Source organism: Dasypus novemcinctus, chromosome 26 (assembly GCF_030445035.2).
Source record: "Dasypus novemcinctus isolate mDasNov1 chromosome 26, mDasNov1.1.hap2, whole genome shotgun sequence".
In the NCBI taxonomy this organism is placed as follows: domain Eukaryota; kingdom Metazoa; phylum Chordata; class Mammalia; order Cingulata; family Dasypodidae; genus Dasypus; species Dasypus novemcinctus.
Window position 1 is genome coordinate 16,136,975 of NC_080698.1, and position 21,975 is coordinate 16,158,949.

The window sequence follows — 21,975 nt, forward strand, 5'->3', positions numbered from 1 at the left end:
TGATGTGTACAGCTGCCAAGCTGACAAGGGGTGGACTGTTAAGTTAGGCCTATGTATCAACCTGGCCAGGTAATTGTGCCCAATTGTTTGGTCAAGCAAGTACTGGACTAACTGTAATACAAGGGCATTTCGTGAACTTTAATCATCAGTAAGTTGATTGCATAGGTGGCTGATCTCATCTATAATCAGCTGAGGGGATTGCCTTCAGCAAAGAGTGATGTGTTACCCAATCAGCTGAAGGCCTTAAAAAAGAGATATGGTTTCATCCTTCAGAAAGAGGATTTCCATCTCTACTTTGGATAGAGCAGCTCCTGGGGAATTCATTGAGGACCTTCATCAGAGTCCCTGGCTTGCAGCCTGCCCCATGGAATTTAGACTTGTCCATCCCCATCATTGCATGAGACAATTTTATAAAATCTCATTCTATTTACAGATATCTCCTGTCTGTTCTGTTTCCCTAGAGACCCCTAACCCATATTCCTCCATGTTCCGGCCAAGGCCCCACACTCTCACTTCTAGGCCTTTGAGCCAACCCATCCTTCTGCTTGGCACATACACCCCTGCCCCTGTGCCTGGATCATCCTACTTACCCTTCAAGATTAAACATCTACGCCCCTGTTGCCTTGACTTTCCAAATCTGGCTTGTGTGCTCCTTCCACACGCATACATATCAAAGCCAACTCCACTTCTCAGCACAGATCACAGCAATACTGGATAGAACTAGGAATAGGATGTTACCTTTCCAGATGCTCAGCTCCACGAGTGCCAGAGTGAGACTGCACTGTACTTGGCATGGAACAGGGTTCAAGAGATTTTTGGTGACAGGAATTTAAGCTGGTGGGCAGCTTAGAGCTGCCCCAGTGTGCCTCAATCAAAGAACTCAGGAGGTCTTCTTTCAGCTCCTCTAGGATGCCAAGTTCTCCCATGCACTTGCACTTTGCATATGCTTTACTGTGTCTTCTCACTCTCCAATGTCTTTTCTTTTTCTAATCTAGTCCCCTATCTTCAACCCTTAGTAGGACTTCCTCGTTTTAAGCTCTTAGAGGCTGATGTACTTTTCCTTTAAAGGCAACAGTTCCCAAAGTAGGGTCCATGGGAGGTCCCCATGATTCTTTCAGGGAGTCATAGAAGCCAAAACTGCTTTTATAATAACAACACATTATTTGCCTTTTTCATTGTCAATCTCTCATGGGTATATGGTGGAATTTTCCACAGGCAATGTGATGATATCGTTGCTCTGATATTAACATGCAATGGTTTTATTATTACTGTTCAAAATAACTTTAATTTCTAATATAAATACGGATAAATATAACCAATGAAAACAAAACCTCTTTAGGATCCCCAATAATTTGTAAGAGTGTAAAGGGATCCTGAGGGAAAGAAAATTTTTTGAGAACTGCTGCATTCAAGCATATATCATCAGGTAATGCCATTTTTTTCACTGGACTGTAAGCCCCAAGAGAGCAGGGACCACATTTCCACTTGCCATTGCATTCCCAGTTTTAGCACTGTGCTTCGCACACAGTAGATGCACACTAGATATTCAGAGGGTGAGTAAACCACAACCCTACCCATGGGTCTGAGGGCCAAGGTGTGTGCCTCAGACAAACCCCACCAGCCCTAAACTCTGTAGCTGGCTCCTCCTCAGGAGAAGAGGAGAAGACAGAGCAGGAGTAACCCTCTCCTAGAACAGCACATCCTGGGCAAAACCATGGAGCCCAACACGGTGCTCAAAATGTGCAACTTCCCACTTGGCTTTGCATTTTTCCAGTTTCTCGCATATGCATCTGGAACACATTAGAAAGGGGTCAGGCTGGTTTGGAAAATGTTTGGGTAACTCTGGACACAGGAGCTAGAGCTGGAAACCTGTGGAGAAGAGCATGACCCCCTGACAGAGTTCATGGTTATGGCCCGAGCTCTGATTGCCTGCCAGCTCAGGACAAGCTTCCTGGGCCTCCCCAGGGGTGGAAGCTCCACTCTTCCCCGACCCAAGTGGAACTTTCCAGCTCTGCCTTCATTCCTCAGACACCCCCTTTCAGATTCGCATTGGCAAGGAGACACTCCCCTCCACCCCCACATTATCCTTTTCCCACTGTCTCTCTTGTCCCAAACCACAAACCCAACCCAGGCCCTGCTCCATGGAAAATAATGACAATAACAGTAATAGTAACCCGTAAATTATTATTTCCCATCTATGGAGCAATCGTGTACCAGGTAGAGCTTCACACGCATTCTCTCACTTTATCCTTGCAATACACCCACAAACCTTAAGAGATAATATTCCCATTTCACAGATAAGGAAACTGAGATGCAGAAAGGCATTCTGACTTCCCCATGGTCATAAAGCCAAAACTCAAACCCAGAATCAACCAACATCAAAGTTTGTTTCTTTACCTTCATAGCACACCCATATCCCATGAAAATAACATAATCAGCCAATTCCTTTTCTCCCAGATCAAGGCAATTCAGAAGCAGCTAACAGAAGGAGCTTGAAAGCAGGGGGAATGTCCTATCCACAGTACATGGTTGCCTGTAACAACTAAATGCTGTTTTTCAAATTAAGCCCCCTCAGCAGTGGCTCCCAAATCAAATCTAGTTTTCAAATTAAATTTCCAACACTATCCCGAGTGAGCATCTCCAATGAACTAAAAAAAAGCCCACTTCCTCACCCCACCCTCCAACCCAGAAGAGAAGAGTCCTTCAGAGTAGAGAGAAGTTCATTAAAAACAAACAAACAAAACTTCCTTGGCTTAGAATATCCCCGAGAAATCCAGGGTTAACATTCAGCTCTGAGCACACCATGGAGACTGGCCCAGCCCACAAGCTCAGTAGGGCAAAGAGGAAAGAGGCCGGCCAAGGGGTACAAGGAGAGCTTGCCCCTCTAGCTGGTGTCCTGCCTCCTAAGGCAGGCAAAACGGGGATGAAATGAAAACTTGGGGCAGGACACACGACCAGAAAGGTCACATAAGTTTTTCAAGGTCTAGACCTGCACTGTCCAACACAGCAGCCACGGGCTACCTGTGGCTAGTGAAATGTGACCAGTCTGAACTGAGATGTGCTATAAGAGTGAAACAGAGCCAGATTTCAAACACCTACGACAAGAAAAAGAATGTAAAAATATCTCAATAATAATTTTCATAGTAATTACATGTGAAGCCTATTTGGGATGTACTGAGTTAAATAAAATAGATTATTAAAACTAATAATCCTTAATTTTAAGTAATTTGCCTCTTTTTGCCCTTTTTAGTGGGCATTAGAAAATGTTTCCTATGCGGCTGGTACTCTACGCCTATTCAACAGCGCCACCTGCCCAAAGGGCACATTCACCCCTAGAGTCCAGTCCCTGACACAGGCACACCCGGAGTTCTTCCCTACTCCTCTCAAACCAGCCGCACCCTCCTCTCCTTTGAAGCCTGCCCCTCCCTTCCTCCATAGCTCACCAAGATTCCCAGACCTAAGCCACTGGCCCCCTGCCTTCCAGGCCACCCTGGTTAGGTACTAGTCCCCATCCTGACACTGGTTAGTGACCCGTGGAAGCCATCTCCATCCCCCTCTCATTGCCTTCTGCCTTCCTGGGCACACCAGGGCCCCAGGGAGAGAACAACACCCCACCTGTCCTCATTCCCTGTGGCCTGTCCTTTCAGAAGTTCCTGTGTAATTGCTCTTTCCCTTCCCCTTTAATGAGCTCCTGACTTCCTGGGTGCAGGGAACATGGGCCCAGACTTGCCACTGTCCTCTGGAAGCTGCTGCCTGGCCACACCCACCTCACATTGGACCCAGCCTCTGGCCCACAGGCTGCACCCGGCTGTCACTGACAGGTGGGCAGAGCTACAGGGACTGGGTGGTCCCTGTTCTTACAAGTCTTCCCTGGGAGCTCCCTGCTAGCAACCATCTCCCTGCTTGCCGATCATCCTGGAATTCAACCTCAGAGACCCCAGTGGGCTCTGCCTCCACCAGAAGCCCTCTCCTGCCACTCCAGGCTTTCCTTCCATCAGATCAAACTAGTCCACCATGCTCCCACTCTTAGGAACTCCAAAAGCACTCCTTGTCAGAGCAAAGGGAAGCCCCTATTGTCTGAGGGTTTAATTAGCACCAAGTACTTTCACACCTGTGCCATTTAGTCCTTACAGCAGTCCCACATGGTACAAATCACCCCCATTTTACAAGTAAAGAAACTAAGGCTCAGTGTCATGGAGGAACTTGTCCAGGATCACACTGAGACAGGTTCTGAAGCCAAGAGGTCCGTCTCTAAACTTCCATGCTGTCAAGTGCTGTACAGAAGGCACAGATACAGGGGGCAGCTGGACCAAGTTCTGGATCCCAGTTTTATAATTTTCAAGCTCTGTGACTGTGCATGCTTCTTAACTCCTCTGTGCCTCAGTTTCCTCCTTTGTAAAATGGGAGTAATTTTCTCATAAAGTCGTGAGGATTAAATGAGTTATTGCAAGTAATACACTTAAAATAAGGGCCTACAAGTTACATGTAATAAATGCTCAATAAACAGTAGCTATTGATATTAATTAATACCCACTCTTGTTCTCCATTAGGCTGTAAGCACCTGCAGTATAAGAGCTGTACTCATGGGCCATTCTTGATCTCCCTGCTCAAGTCTCTAGTGATGGTATGAGAGGAGGCTGAGAAGGTGTATTAGTCAGCCAAAGGGATGCTGATGCAAAGTCTGTTGGCTTTAACAAAGGGTATTTATTTGGGGTAAAAGCTTACAGTCACAAGGCCATAAAAGAGTAAGTTACTTCCCTCACCAAAGTCCGTTGCCACATATTGGAGCAAGATGGCTGCCAGTCTCTGCAAGGGTTCAGCCGTCCTCTCCCTCCTAAGGCTCCATGGTCCCAGCTCCTTCTGATCTCACCTGTAGGTCGGAGGGCTTGTTTCTCTCCCTAGAGCTCATTTCTTCCTGGGCTCAGCTGCAGCTGTAAGCTATCAAGTTCATCTCTCTTCCCTGGGCCTCTGCCTTGTCTATGAGCTGTCTCTATTTCTCTGTGTTCCTCTCCTGTGTATCTACTTCTGTGTTCTCCTTCTCTGTGTGTTTACTTCCATGTGAGAGTCTGTTTTATCCCCACCAAAGGGGTAGGACTCAACCCTGCACACCCTAATGATGTGGTCAAATAAAAGCCCAATCTTGAGTTAATAAAGTAAAAATGAAACCTCTGAATGTAATACAATCTAATATGCCCAGAGGAACAGACCAGTTTACAAATACAATCCAATGTCTATTTTTGGAATTCATAAAGAATACCAAACTGCTGCAGAAGGTGACAGCAAGAGGGAGCATCCAGCTAAATGTAGGTCAATCTGGTTTTGCTCCTCCCCTAAAAAAGCTCAGAAGGTGAGGAATGGGGCCTCCCAGTCTCCCAGGAATCTCTAAACCTCAGAGTTCCTCAGCATGGGGGCCCAATAGCTGATGTTGGAGGGCTGTCTTCTCACAACCTGTCTTAGACCCCATAACCAAGGAGAAACTGGGTAGTGCCAGTCTGTGTATGAGAGACAAACCCATGGGGCCAACGTGGGCATGGACCAGATGGGCGTCCTCTCTACAAGCTTCACACATCTGGATTCCAGTCATGCTTTAAAGTAAGACAATTCCTCTTCCCACTTATAAAAGTGATAGTGCATACTGAGAAAATATTTTTAAGTATAAAGAAGAAAATACATGTTAATCCATCCAGAGGAAATATACCATTGATGTATTATACATTTCTCCCTCTTTTTAAGGCCTATATGAAGAGAGAGACCTTCTTTAAGATTCTTCCATAGTTGAGCTCATGCTCCAGATAATTTTCTGTGGCCTGCCTTTCCCCCTCAATATTATATCAGAACTATTTTCCCTTGTCATGAAAAATTCTTTGTAAACCACATTTTAAGGGTTGTACCATAATTTATTTAATCATTTCCCTATTGTTAGACATTTAGGTAATTTCTAATACCACACTACCATAAATAATGCTGCGATGAACATGATGCTACATAAATTTTTATCCCCCTACCTATCCCTGATTATTTCCTTATGATGGATTCCTCGAAGCAGAATCACTGAAATTGACTGCATAAGCCATTTTATGGCTCATGACCTGTACTGAGTGGGATATGTATAAGAATATCTATCTCACCACATGTTCACCAGCACAGAGGACCATCTCTTTCAATCTTTTGATTATGTATTCTGATACTTCTATGTCAAAATTTTTTAATACTAGTGAGCAATAATTGGCCTCAGATTTTGACCATCTGACTTTGGGGGGGGGGGGAAAGACATGTTCTATTGAACTTGACACCAAAGGAATTAGACATTTGTTTTAAAGAAAGGCAGCATTATTATGTTTAAGTGCAATTTGTGACTCCAAATTGTGGCAAGCAAAATAGAAGACACAGAGGTTTGACTAGCACCACTTTATGGAACAGAAAAACAGAAGGGTAGGCAAGTAACAATATTTATAGAGTGGTAGCAAGTAACCTGTTCTTAATATACAATACCATATTTATTCTTTAATCCTACAAAATGATGTTATTCCTAGTTTAAGAGACAGGGAAACTGCAACTCAGAGGAGGTTCATATTTGGACCCAGATTCACTCAAGCAGTGAGTGTGGAGTCAGGATTCAAATCCAAGTCTGTTTGCCCCAGAGTCCATGTTCTTTCTATAACCCCAGGCCACAGTGCAACTAATGGATAGAAATAAAGATGGCTTGAGGGAAGCAGATTTGGCTCAATGGATAGAGCATCCACCTACTACATGGGAGGTCCAGGGTTCAAACCCAGGGCCTCCTGACCCATGTGATGAGCTGGGCCACATGTGGTGCTGATGAGCGCAAGGAGTACCATGCCATGCAGGGGTGTCCCCCATGTAGGGGAGCCCCACACACAAGGAGTACACCCCATAAGGAGAGCTGCCCAGCACAAAAAAAGTACAGCCTGCCCAGGAATGGCACCACACACACAGAGAGCTGACGCAGCAAGATGACGCAACAAAAAAAGAGACAAAGATTCCTGGTGCTGCTAACAAGAATACAAGCAGACACAAAAGAACACACAGTGAATGGACACAGAGAGCAGACAACTGGGGAGGTGGGGGGAAGAGAGGGCAGGGAAAGGGGAGAGAAATAAATAAAAAATAAATCTTTAAAAACAAGATGGCTTGATCTGAAAGGAAGCTCTCATATAGGATAAAATAGCCCTAAATAATCTGCTTACTTTACTTTTTCCCCATTTTTTCAAAGAATAGAAAGGAAAACCTTATCCAGCAGTCATCTAAATTATTATCCACTAAAAACAGTGATGAATTATAAATAACCTCGTGCATTTATATTTATTGCATTCCTAAAAATGTACATGAAAGTCAAATGTAAAAAAAAAAATCTAGCAAAGGGCATATATGTGTTAAGGGGAAGTTCTTTTCACAGAAAACTGAAAACAAAAAAAATCCGTATTTTAGGATTGTGTTTGGTTTATAAAATCCTTGGTTGCTGTATGACATGAACATGATTATTTATAACATATCAAAACATAAAATGCCAGCTTGTAGAAAATCAAAATTAATTCTCTGAAATAATTTGGTACTTCAGATCTGAGTTCATGTATATAATTTGAGGTTATAGTCAAAAGATGGAAAACACTGATTAGTGTTGGGGTGAGGGACTTGCTGACTATGATTTAAAAAGGGACCAAGCAGAGATCTAAGTAAAGAAGAGAAAAGGAGATTGATGACACTAAATTGAATGGTTTATACCAACTATTTTGAAAAATTCATCAAGAAAAAAGTTGATTACCCATCATTCTCCTCTCTTGATGAAGTGAGCTGTAGCAAGCTATATCTCTTTCAAGAATGCCCCAGAGAAGAGAGATAAGCCATTCGCCTGATGGTTTGCAAGTAAGCCCAGAAAGAAACAAGCCCTATGCCAGCCTGTAGCTAAGAAAGAGGAAGGCTGAACCCACAGAGATCATCCTCCATCTTGCTTCAACACATGGCAACTGACTTGGGTGAGAAAGTTATCTTTTATGGTACCTTGAGCTGGACTCTTTAGGGCCCCGTAGCTGTAAGCTTTTACCCAAATAAATGCCCTTTAAAAAAGAACAAAAATGCCCCAGACTGAGAGCTTAGATACATTTTTAAGCTGCAAAATGTTAGCAGGCGGACTTTGATTTTAAGTGCCTTATACTTCAAACTGGGTCTTATTTGTCTCTTCTTTCATGCTTGCCTTTCTTCCTTCCAGCTCTTCTTCCTTCAACTACTATACTCTGGACTGCAAACAGAACTATAGCATTGTTATATAAGCCCAAAATCCTTAACACAATTTACAAGTCACTCATGACCCCCCAGCTAACGTCCCACCCCAAATGGGCACTAGTGCCCACATTCTCAGTTGCCTAGCCTACACTGGCCATCTTCCAAGCTCTGAAAGATTTCATTCCACCAACAAGGCCTTTGCACATGCTGTTTCCTACGTCCAGATGCTCTCACCTGCCTCCACTCCTCCCAGTCCTGAATGAACTGCTACTTTTTGGTCAAGCCTCAATTTAATCCTCAAATCAGTTTCTATTTCTTCAAGGAATTTTTCCCTGATTTCCTGGATTGAATCAAGCTCCCTACTATGCACTCTCAGAGCACTACTTAGTATCAGTTACCAGTTGCACTTTCATATTTATTTGTGTCTACTTTTCCAACCATATGGTTAATTCCATGACAACAGAGATAGGGGCTACACTGATTTATCCCTGACTCCTCAGTGCCCAGCACAGAGATCGGCAATCACGATATTTTGTGAATAAAAGGAATGGTTGAATAATAATCAGTTTCATGCTCAAGAATCCTTTTTTTCAGGAACAGTGGTCAAATGAAGACATTTATAATAAAACAAAAACTAAGACAATTCCCACCAACTCACTAAAGGATCTGTTTCAGGCACTAAAGAAAATGAATCCAGATCACAGAAGTTCTAAGAGACAAGATGTTGGCAAACAAGTTGGAAAATCTAAATGAACATGGGTCATATAAGATATTATCTACAATGTCACTTTTGAGGGATTAAAAAATTAACATACTGGTCAAATAAGAGCCTACACGGTAGGAGGAGGGTAACAAATTAAAATCATTTAGAACTCAAACTGAGATTAACTGTTAGAGAAGCCGGTCAAGGCATTTGTTATTATTTAACTTCATTAAAGTAAAAATGTTTAAATATCTAGAGCATCCACACATGCAAAAAAAAAAAATTAGACTTAGAAAATAACTACCAAAACTAAAAAGGGGGGAAATGAAATGAAAAAAAAAAAAGGAAACAAAATCCAAACCAAAAAAAAGGAGGATAAACAAAAAGAAGTAAAAAGCTAGATAAATAAAAAGTTCAAATTATATCAATGATCCCAATCAATATAATGAATGAAACACTTAAGTTGCAAGACAAAGACTGTCAGACTAAAAATAAATCCAACTATGGGTGTTTAAAAGAAACATTCAATGCCTAAAGACACAAAGTGATTGAGTAAAAATACCAAAAGAAACCAGTAAAAACTAAAAGACTGGCCATCATAGTAATATATTATTGAAGTGCAAAATATTATTAGCTATAAGAAGGAACACTACATAAAAAGTTTAATTCACCAGACAGATATCAAGTAAACAAATAAGATGTGATCAATTTATGTGCATCTTCAAGTCATTGGGGAAACACATCCATACAAAAGGGGCAGCTGTGTCCAAACCAAGGTGGTAAATACCCATTGCTGAGGATGCCTCACCATGCCAGGTGTCTACGATCATCCTTTACCACCTTCCTCAAGCATAAGGACCTTCCCAAGCTCACCCTGGTTTTGAATCCCACAAATGCTGGCCAGCTTGTCTGACTTCTGCTCCTGCTCAAACCACTTACCAAATGGCAAGGGCCCCTTGCTATTCCAGCCCAGGTCAGGGACCTAAATAATCCAATACTCTGTGTCAGATAACCATCTTTTTGTTCTCCCTCTTCTCCAAGCAGCACTGTATGAGTCTGACATAGAGTCTCTCTTCATTCATTCAGCACTTTTTGCACACTTACTAGGTGCTGGGCACTGTACAGGGTACACAGGGAAAACTCCATGAAAGACACCCCATCTGACTCAGGGATCGGCGGAGACCAGCCAGCAAACATGGCATCCTGGGAAGCAAGATGTGTGATACAAAATTGCCAAACTCTGAGCAATCCTTGGCTCTTGCAAGCTGAAACCTCTTCCAGCTTCAAGCTAGAAGGTAGCCCTCAATGACCAGAGATCCTTTTCCAGTTTTCAGATGGGCAACTACACACGTCAATCATTATTTCACTTATCATGTTTATATTTAAAGACATTTTTCTACTATAAAAATAATTCATAGTCATATAAAAATTAGAACATAAAGGTTAATAAAATTAAAAGCTAATCTGGGGGAAACGGATGTGGCTCAACTGATAGAGCATCCGCCTACTATATGGGAGGGTCCGGGGTTCGATACCCAGGGCCTCCTGACCCATGTGGTGAGCTGGCCTACGTGCAGAGCTGCCGCATGCAAGGAGTGCACCCTACAAGGAGAGCTGCCCCACATGAAAGAAAAAAAAAAAGCTCAGCCCACCTAGGAGTGGTGCCGCACACATGGAGAGCTGACGCAGCAAGATCATGCAACAACTGCAACAAAAAAGAGATGCAGTTTCCCAGTGCCACCAAGGGTGCAAAGAGACACAGAAGAACACACAGCGAGTGGACACAGAGAACAAAACAACGGGGACGGGGTGGGGGGAGAAATAAATAAAATAAATCTTTAAAAAAAAAAAAGCTAATCTGGAAAGCAGATATGGCTCAAGCAATTGAGTTCCCACCTACCACACGGGAGGTCCCAGGTTTGGTTCTTGGTGCCTCCTGGAGAAGACCAGCACAATAGCAAGCTGCCGCCAGAGTTGACTCAAGATGATGCCACAAAGAGACACAAAGAGAAAAGACACTGAAACACAACAAACCAGGCAGCTGAGGTGGCTCAAACGATCTAGTGCCTCTTTCCCACATGGGCAGTCCCAGGTTCTCTTCCCAGTGCCTCCTAAAGAGAGGAGGAGCAGACACAGAAAGCAAATGGGCACAGAGGGCAGTCAGCAAGTGCAAACAACCAGAGCGGATAATAATTAAATTTTTAAAATCTTAAAAAAAAAAAAAAAAACTAACCTGCCACTTGGAGAAAATTACTGTTAACACTTTGATACACCCTCTTCAGACTTTTTCAGGCGCCCACACACTCAAGTAATTGTACCTGTTTGCATCATGAAATCGAACATGCTGCCTGAGGGGAAATGGGGATTAAGTCCCTTGGAGATCAGCCAGTCCGGTACTTGAAGTACCTCTTAAAAATCACATGTTCACAGCACTAACTCTAAATTTTTCATTAAAACATTGCAAAATCAACAATACACTAGATAGAGAAATACTCTGCCATCCTCCAGACGTCACAAAATAAAGCCCTGAAAACAACATTCCCTTCACAAGAGAAGGGTTCCTGCTGTCCCTCTCCAGGGGCCCTCAGCCTTCCGGAGTCAGGGTTGAGCCCGGGCTCCACGCTTCTCCCGCCCCCAGTGCTGCGCGATTGGCCCATAGGCAGCCGCTACCGCCAGCCGGGCCAATCAGATCCTCTCCCTCGGGAACTTGGCGTTCAATGAGAGCCAAGCAACTGGCGAGAGCTGGGAGCACAGGTCCGGAGCAAGGGTGTCCAAAATGGCCGCTTCAGGCTCACCCGAGGAGCTGAGAAAAATACAGGTTCCCAGGACTCACGCCTAACATAATGCATCTGAATATCCAAGGGAGAGCCCTAGGGTGTGTATTTTAACCAACAACCTACCCGATTCTGAAGCTCCGTGGAATTTGGCAAGCAGAGAGGGCTAATTCTTGAGTCCCTGACATGAGGCCCCTGGAGTCACCCGACCTGGCTTCCTCCTTTGATTCCAGGAGACATCTCAACAGCCTTCCAACGAGCTGTAACTCCAGGTGGACATGGCCTCTGGGATTGCAGCTGAAAGAACCCTTCCTGCACCCGGCCTGAACTTTGAGCGCTCGTCACCCGCGGGGCTGCATCCCTGCGGTTGTGCAGCCTTTGCTGCGCCAGGGTTTCCTTGGGCTCTCTGTAGGGTGTGTTGCCTCGTTTGCACATGAGATGTGAGAAGGAGGGGTCCACAAGCGTAAGACTGCTCACCTGGGAGTTTCAAATTCTGAATTCTGAGGGAAAGTGCTCTCTGGAAGATGAACTTCTGACTGAATTCAGTCCACCGAGGCCCTCATGCGCTTGTCCCTGCTGAGGGTAGTGGAGGGCGCCCTTCTCCCTCTAGACGCCTGTGAGCAGCTCGCGGGTGCAGGTCAGTTTCTAGGCGAGTGTTGTCCAGTAGAACTTTCTGTGATGGTGGAAAGGCTTGTAGCTCCACCTTATTTCCTGCCTGTGATTACTGAGCACTTGAGGTGTGGCTGGTGGGACAGAGGAACTGAATATTTTATTTTATTTTAATGAATTTAATTTAAATAGCCACAGTGGCCAATAGCCCCTGTCCTGGAGAGCCTAGGCCTAAATTCTTTACCTAATTAACCCTTCAGAGGGAAACACCTGCTTTGTTTTACAGATGAAGAAGTCGATACGCAGAGAGGGACAAGGACATGTCTTAGGTCACCAAATAAGACAGTGGAAGAATTCAAGCCCAAGCCAATCCGATACAGTCCCTGCCAGTCCCACACACACACAATGTGTGTAACACTTCCATAAGGGAGAAACTAAAACTGAACGCCGCATCTCGTAGGCATCAGGTCTGTTTTAGTTACAAAGCCAAAACAAAAAAGCAAAGCACGAAGCAGGACAGACGCTATCAATTCCGCCTAACCATGTAGCTGGTCCGGCCAACGGCCTTGGCTCCCTCCTCCAGCCGTCCTGGCTCGACACCGGCCTTGTGGTCGGGTGTGTTTTATTGCATGCCGAAAACTCCAAGATAGCTCAGCCTCCGAGAACAAAAGTGATTGCGGGGTAAAGAGGGAAGGGAGCCAAGAGGCTGTCCCTCCCTCCTCCTAGGGTGGACACCCTGTCTGACAAGCCGCCTTCAGGCCTTTAAAATACCGCACCATCGCGGAGCGGGCCCCACTGCCCTGGGAAGCGTCCACAGCTGCCTCCTTTGCTTGCTGTGCCCAGGGAAAACTCCATTTCTAACAGTTACAGTCAGCCATTTAAATCACATTACACTGTAAGTGGATATACAAATTGTCAGCCCTAATGAAATTTAGGAGGAAGCAGTGGGAGAGGTGAAAACACTTAGAACTGGTTTCTTGGTTTTCGAGACCCGAATTCAAGTGGTTTGAACTGCTCGTTGCAAGCGTGCTTGGAGTGTGGTTTTTCTCCCAGCACAGCGAGGCTCCCCTGGGGATTCACGGTCACATCTTCTTCCCCAGTTCACCCTGCAATTGCACCTGACCTAGATGTTGTGCAACTTGAGGCAGGAGAGGGTCATACCTATTCCTGTACCCAGCAAAAGTCCTGGCACACAGAGGCACTTGGGAAATGGGTATTGAGAGAATAAACCAGACAAGCCCTGTGGACAGCCCAAATCACAAATGTTAGAAGAGGCCCTCGGAAGGAAATCCACCTGCATGCCAGAAATCCCTTCATTAAAGACCCCTGTGGGACGGAGTAAGAAGCGTCTTCTTTCAGTCTTTTCTCTCAGAAAACACGTGTTCCTGCGACGATGGGCCCACAGCATACTGGATTAACTAACGAATTGAATGAGTGGACTAGCCTGCCACCAAGTAATTGATCAGGCTTCTGTCTTCAGGGAAGGAGGGGTCCCAGCAGGTGTGAGGGTCTGGGGGAGTAAGATAATGAGATAGTAGCTACCATTTATTGAGTGGTTAACATGTGCCGCACAAACAACTCCCCGTGTAATCCTCACAAAACCCCTGCACGGTGGGTATGGTTTGCCTCCTTTATACATAAGGAAGTGTAAGCTCAGGAATGTCCTGGAACTTGCTCACAATCGTGCAGGCCTGTCTGATTCCAAAGCTCCCAGGTTTCCTGCTTCCCACTCCAGGGTGAATGGAGGACCTGGATGGGAAATGGTGAGTGTGTGGATGTGTAAGGAGGAGGATGACCCAAAGAGAAGTTTTACCCACATCACAGTATTGCTGGGTCAAAGCAGTGTGGGCCGGATTTCATTTGCATTCATTTTATTCCCAAAGGTCAGGGTTTGATGTCCCACTCTCCAGCTCAGTCTGTCATCAACTTCCTGGGTCATGATCTTTTCTGAACATGGAATCAAATTCACTCATGTGACCTCATCCAAACTATTGTGCATATGTGGGGGAATGAGGCCCAGAGAGGGGAAGCGATTTGTTCAAAGTCACACAGCCAGGTGATGGCCAAACAGGGTCCAGAATCCAGACACTGACAGTTCTGTTGGGCCAGTCATGAAGTCTGGGTCCAGGAGTTTCTGCCTGTTTCATGAGCAGAGGGAAACTGCCCTCCCTGACATCTGCCAGGGTATGCCCCATGGCACAAGATGGAGAGCTTAGAGAGAGAACTCTGAAATGGCCTCAACTCGAAAAATAGACCAGTAATTCTGGGTCAGGAATAAAACGTTATCTTTGTAGACTTTTTAGTTTCCATTTTTCTCTTCCCATTAACACCAAGGCATTATCACCTAGTAGATGAAAGCAAGAATGATATAATCAGATCTGCCTTTTTTCTTACCAGCTGTGTAATTGTGGGAAAGATAATTAATCTTTTGGGGCCTCTATCTCCTCATCTGTAAAATGGGGAGAATAATACTTCCTTTTGACAGATGCCATGAAATCAAACAAAATAATGTGAGCAAAAATGTGTAACAAAGAAAAAAGAGCAGTACATGGGAATGCTTAGTAAATGGAAGCTAATGCTAGTAACCCTGTGGTGTGAGTTATACAGGTCTTACTATTCCATTTTATAGATGGGGAAACTGAGGCCCTGGGGAAGCTTAATGGCTTGCCCAAGGGGACACAGCTGCCAGGAGATAATATGGGGTCTGGTGCTGAGTGTGCCTCAGGAATCTGAGCTGCAGCACTGACCTTCACCTCCTTGGCAACATCATTTCTCTTGTCTCAGCCTCAGAAACTTGCTCTGTAAAGAGGAGGTAAGTCCCCACCCTGCTCATGTCATAGGTCTCTTCTAAGACATGGGAAAACATTCTGCAGAATTTCCCATGGATGGGAGAGGAATTGGCATGTCTGAGCTAAGGCTAAGCCCATGGCTGTGACTTCCCACCCTCTGCTCCCCAGCCTGAGACTCATCATGAACCTTCAGCAGCACCCCCCACCCCCACCCGCCATGCCTGGAAGGGATAGGCCTGCAATTTGCTGAATCAGGGAAGCTCATGAGTCATGTGAAAGCCGATGATGGGAATGGTGCTGGTTTCTCCCTGATGCCAATGATCACCACCACCACCATCGTCATAATCATTCCTCTGACTGTTTGAGTACATCCTGTGTCAGGACCTTTATTTATGTAATTTGCAATCCTCTCAATCACCCTACAACAATATCATGACCTTGTGTTACGGATGAGACTACTGAGGTTCAGTGAGGTTAAGTAACTGGTCAAAGGGCATATAGCTAATTTATAGCAAAGCTTGGAGCCATGTTGGTTTGACTCCAAATTCTTTGCTCCTCCCTCTTCACCATACTCATGATGGAGTTAGAGACAGAGAGTCATCCTACTGCAGATGATGTCACCAGATAGAAGAAAGGTAGAGCACCACTTACACACTGTGGAATGTTGGCTCAGTGGAGGAGATGGTTTGCAAATATGACTGCAGCAACTTCTCCCATCCTGAATGGTTGGCCTAGTGAAATACGACTTTGAAGCAACTTCCAACTAGACTTCAAGTGGAGTCTGTTTCTCTACTTCTTTGGATCTGGGCTGGCCTTATGACTTTGCTTTAATTAAAGGAATTTGAAGTCTGGAAGCTTCCATTCTGAACTTCTTGAAATGTGGTACCACAATGTGAAAAATCCCAGGCAAGTCTCCTTTAGGATAAGAAACCACATGGAACGAAAGACCAGACTCAACCTTTGACTTGTGAGTGAGGCTGTCTAGGATCTTCCAGCCCCTGGCCAATCTGCCAGGTCCCATGTAAGACCAGCAGGATCAGCCCCTCCCAACCCAGCCCAAATTGCTGACACAGAGAAAATACTAAGAAATAAAATGGTTGTTGTCTTAAGCCACTAAGTTCTGATGTAGGTATGATGTGTTATTCAGCAATAGGTAACTAGACAGCAAATTAATTTCTCTGAACCTCAGGTTCTTCATCTATACAATGGGGATAATGCTCACATCCATGCTTGATACGCCTGTTATGAAGACCCAAATGAGATAAAGCCTGCAAATTGCAGAACACTGTGTGGGGCACAGAGTCAGTGTCATCAGCATTGGCATTAAGGGGGTCATCACTGGTGTGAGCAGCTCTGGTTAGTCTCTGAGGCAAGTGGCGAGGTGAGCCGTTCAATGGGCAGGGGATAGCACATACGTCGAGGGCAGCCTTGGACAAGAGTGTGAGGTAGAAGATATAGTGAGCAGCCTTGTGGTGCAGCAATGGGCAGGCATCTAGGTAGACTTATCCTGGTTACAGAGACATTAGGCAGCCCCATGTTTGACTGTTAGCCAAGGATCCCAGGGATTTGATCCAATACAATGCAATATCAAAAGGTCTCCAATATCATGGAGGCCTCAAGGTTCCATGGCCACAGTGAGGGTCCAGGAACCAAGGATGTGAGGAGGTCATTGTCTCTACAGGGTCATCCCCGAACATATGCCCCCGCTGAATACTTTCCATGGCTCCCTATTGCCCTGAGGAAGAAGTCTAGACTCCTTATCCCAAGTCCTGCTTTACACTCCAGCTTCATCTCTCCCCTTTACCGTCCACATTCCAGCCATACCTCCACTCTCAGAATCCTGGGATGAACCACATCCTTTTCCACCTCTGGACCTTTGCACAAGCTGCTCTTTATTTCCTGAAGCTCTTACCTACCCTAACCCCACTTAATCTGAATAAACCCTTCCTCGTCCTTAAAAGCTCAACTAATATGCCACTGTCTCTGGCAATCAAACTTGATTCTCCAAATCTGGGTTTGACTCTCCTCTGTGGCGGCCCCCATGGCACCCAGTTTTTCCCTGATCATCACTGTCACAGTTGATTACTAGTATGTGAGCTCTGGGAGGGCAGGGACTAAGTCTGCTATCACCTAAATCTGTGCCCACACGCTAGGTGTTCAATAAATACTCAGTAATGGATAAAGCGAGAAATGAGTTGGATTAGATGGATACTTAGGGAAAAGTCAAAAACAAAGAAGGAAATGAAAGGCTTAGAGAGAGGAAGAGACTTGCCACAAACCACGCACAAGCTGTCATAATTGGGAAGAGGCCCTACCTATTCTGAAGAGGCCCATTTTCCTAGCTGGCTAGGAACTACCCATTGATGAAGGGAGGTGTCCTCTTGAAAATGAGTGTGGCTGAGTCATGGCATGCCTGAGTTTCCCATGGAAGGGAGTTCTCCAGGTGAAATGGCATGCTTCTCAAGAGCCAGTGTTCCCTGGGTGGAATTGGGAAAGTGTGCAAGGGACTATCTCAGTCTATGAGTCTTCTGCCTAGGGGGCCCCCATTGTGCTCTGGGACTCATAGAGCTCTGGTTCCTGACAAAAGGCACATGGCAGGTGGATTGAGGCACTGTGCTGAGTAGAAAAGGTCCAACCTCTCTAACAAATATACACCAAAATATCAGTGGCATTATGTGATAGAAGTTCATAATTTAGTCACATTCGAGTTTCAGGAGAGGGTTTCTGATCAGCACATGGTGATCAGCACATGGCTATGCAGTCATCCAAGAACCCAGTATCCTTCCTTGTGTGGTTCTATCAACCCCTAGGGCTCCAGAGTCCTCTGCTCCCACCTAAAGGAAGGGGGAGATGCAATGGAGAAGTCACACTTCCTTTTTAAAAACCCATGCTCCACAGTTGAGAGACATCACCAACATTCATCTTCCATTTGTCCAGACTTGGATGCCTGGGATCCTGGGAAATGTAGCCTTTGGTTAGGCATCCTTGTCCCAGCATCAACTCCATATTGAGAAAGGGAGAGCACAAATTTTTACTAGACAAATTGGCTCTTGGGTCAGACTTAAGCTCTCATATCTTCAGCTATCATATGGGGGTGACAGTACTACCTCAGGAGACTTTTGGGGATAATACCTAGCTGGGATGAAAGGTAGAAGACTTAGCACATGCCAGGCACAGAGTAAGTGCTTGTCAAATATTACCTTCCTACACCAGTTTTTTAAAAATATTAGAAATGAGATTTTTCTCAAGGAAATACTGAGAGGACTTCTAGATCTTCTCTTTCCTATGTTTCCCCTGCTTTTTACACATTTCTCTTTCCCTCTTCCCACCCAGTCTTGATTTCCTAGAGCTGCTGTAACAAAAATCTCACAAATTTGGTAACTTTAAATGACAGAAATTTATTGTCTCACAGTTCTGGAGACCTGAAGCCCCAAATCAAAGTGCCCGTTGGCAGGGCCATGCCCCCTCTGAACTCGGTAGGGGAGAATCCATCCTTGCCTTGCCTGCCTTCTGGTAGCTTGCTGGCAATGCTTGGGGTCCCCTGGCTTATGGCTGCAGCACTTCAATCTGTATTTCCATCATCACGTGACCTTCCCTTCTCGTGTCCCTGTCTCTTCTCTTCTTCTAAGGACACCAGTCGTATTGGATTATACGCCAGTATGACCTCACCTTGACTAATTCCATCTGCAATGACTATTTCCAAGTAAGGTAAATTCTGATGTACTGGGGGTTAGGACTTCAACATACATTTTGAGGGGACACAATTCAATCCATAACATGCCCCCTACATGCCTTCCCTCTCTTTTTCTCTCCCATCTCAGGGCATCCCCTTGTTGCTTCCCAGAACATTTTCCCCCACCACAGGCACCCAGGCTGTGCCAAGCCCTCCACTGACAAGACGAACAGCACGGAGGCTCTTTTGACACTTTACTGGGTAGTGCTCCATGCCCTCTCCAGCCACAAAACTAAACCCCAGACAACCATTGATTAGAAGAGGACGCAGCCCCACAAAACCTGCCAGAGAGAGCGGAGTGCCATGCTAGCGCTTCCCAACTTGTCTAGAGGATGGGGACAGGTATTCAATGAACGTTAAGTCAACAATGTTTGACAAGCTCTGCATTAAACAGCAGGTTATCAGTTTTAGTACCTCCCATATGCCAGTGAGCATTGCACATCTCTCAGAGGGGCAATGATCCATCTGTGGTCATTCCCCAAACTTGTTTGTCCAGGAAACCCTCTCTGTTGAGCATCACATGGATCTATGATTGATGGAATACTCTCTAGGCATTGCAGCTCAACCAAAATTTTCAGAGAAGAGAGAGCGTTTTTATTTTGCTAGGTGGGGGAAGGCTGGCTAGGAAAATTCAGCTGATAATTTATCTGCTTGATATGAGATGAGATGTTTTGAGATGAAAGGGATTTGAGAATCTGCTGAAGGTTACACTGCAGGTGAGTGGTGGGGCTGAAAGCTGGGAATGGATATGTTTTCCATTCACTCATTAAGTGTTTATTGAGTTCCTGTGATTTGTCAATCATTTCTTTACCCCAAGAGAATAATCCTTTTAATTTCATCCTTTTTGGATACTTTATAAAAACAGAACTTTCTGGTTGAAAATAATGGTTCCCAACCAGAGGCAATTTTTGTCTGCCTGCCGACCCCAGCAAAGGGTACATTTGGCCATGTCTGGACACATTTTTGGTTATCACAAATGTCCTATTGACATCTAGTAGGTAGATGCCGGGGATGCTAGTAAACATCCACAATGCACAAGATAGACACCCACTCACCCCCAAAAAAAGAATTACCTGGCCCAAAATATCAATAGTGCCAAGCTTGTGAAACCCTGATCGAAAGACCTGGCTGGCAACCATTGTGGCATGCAAAATAGCTACCAGAAGAATATTCCAGGCAATTCAGTATGTCCTTCATCTCGAACTTTTATTTCTCTCTTCAAATCATTCTATTTTTCTTCCCTTGCCCTGGGATTTCATGGTAATTTCAGCTCACTGAGCTAAATGCTTGTACTAAATAATAAACTTCTAATACAAAGTTTGCACATTTGTAGAAAAAATTAGAAATGAAGAGATTAGCAACAGGCAAAAGAAAAACTATTATTAAAGGACAAAATTAATCCTCGGGACTAGACCAAAATATCATCTAATGCCCAAAATGTTAAAGCGTTTTTCTCTGGATGTCCTAAACCATAATCATGCTCCACACTTGCATCAAACTCTGGGTTGTGTTGGACACTCTGCTAAACACACACGACTGCGTGAGTTTCATAAAATGATTTTAATAGAAAAGTACAAGATATGAACAAAAATAAATAATCTTTATTTCTAGCCCAGCAAATTGTACACTGCATATAAAAATGGTCTAAGATGAAATTTTCCTCCATTCTTTTGTTTTTGAAATCCTGAGACAGCATTTTAATTCCATCTTCTAGATTCAAATTGACACATCTTTTAAAAATCATACCAACCTTTAATCATTCTACATCCATTTTTTAAAAGTCGGCTTACAAGATGATGTTTCACTAAAATATTTTCCATTCATCAGATTCAAATGCAAAGTTGGTGTGAACAGGTAAATTAGAAGATCCCTTTTCTAAATTTTAACTCGTATATTTCTGCATCTTTCCTGCATTAAAAATTCATTTCATCATCTTTTAAAACATGGCATCTGAATTTCACCATTCCATAGAGAAAGGGAGTCTAGAAAAAAGGTTTTTTAAAGTAATAAATATTTTTAAAGTATATTTTACAGTGACAATGCAATATTTTAGACCTATGTCTTAGTGCGTATTTGCAGTACATACAAGCTTCAAGTCATCATAACTTTTCCTGTCTATCTTTCTATATATTTATATTATGGGCCACTCAGTCTTTGGGTACTGCTTTTGCTAATAATGATTGCTTGGAATCAGCCAGTACCAGTCTCTTATTTGAAGTACGTGTCCAGCTCTAGCTTCATATTTGATAATTCCAGTGGCTTGAATAATATTTTGCAAAAACAAATAGAAAATTCGTATTGGCAAAATCATATAAGAAAATCATTTTGCGTAGGCCACTAAAACATATACAGTATCCATCTCAGGAGGTTGTCAGCTTGAAGTGAACAGATAAGCTGGACTGCAGCTTAAAGCAGTCTTTTTACTTGAACCCATAATGACTATTTTGAACATGGCTCTGCTTGCCGCTGCCTATATATAATTTTTTTTGTTGTTAATTTTCCTGTATTGGGAAGATCTTGAATGTACTCCAGGATGCGAAAAAAAAAAAAATGCTGACACTACTAAATCGAGAGTATATGTTTTTGCAATAAAGAACACTGGTCAATATACAACTGAGGAAAAACTGAAACAGATGTGAGTCCTAGAACCACAAGAGTTTGAATTTGCCCAGAAATGCTATTTTAAACACTCTATATGTTGGTCTACTGTTTTTTTGTGGAATAATGCATTCTTGGCATCCTTCAAAGGTTTCAATATGTTACAAGGTTATCCTAAAAAAAAAAAAAAAAAAAAAAAAAATGGCAAGGGCTTACGTATCAATCTGTGCAGCTCCAGCCAGATTTCAGCGTACATTTTCAGAAAGCACAAGAACGTGTCTCAACTGCACTTAATACAAGGGACCTTTGGTTTCCAATGAGTTTTCATTCTCTGCCCACTGAGACTTGCTTTTCCTAAACTGCTTTCAAGGGGCACAGGGGCACTACACGTAGGCCACAGAAAATTCAAATCGAGAGGTGCAATTGTTGCAGTGGTAAACACAAAGATGCATTCTTTTGGACTAAAACTCTGGTCATGGAAGAAAGCACGTGCCTTCTGGTTCTTCACTGGGCTGTTACAACAGCAGC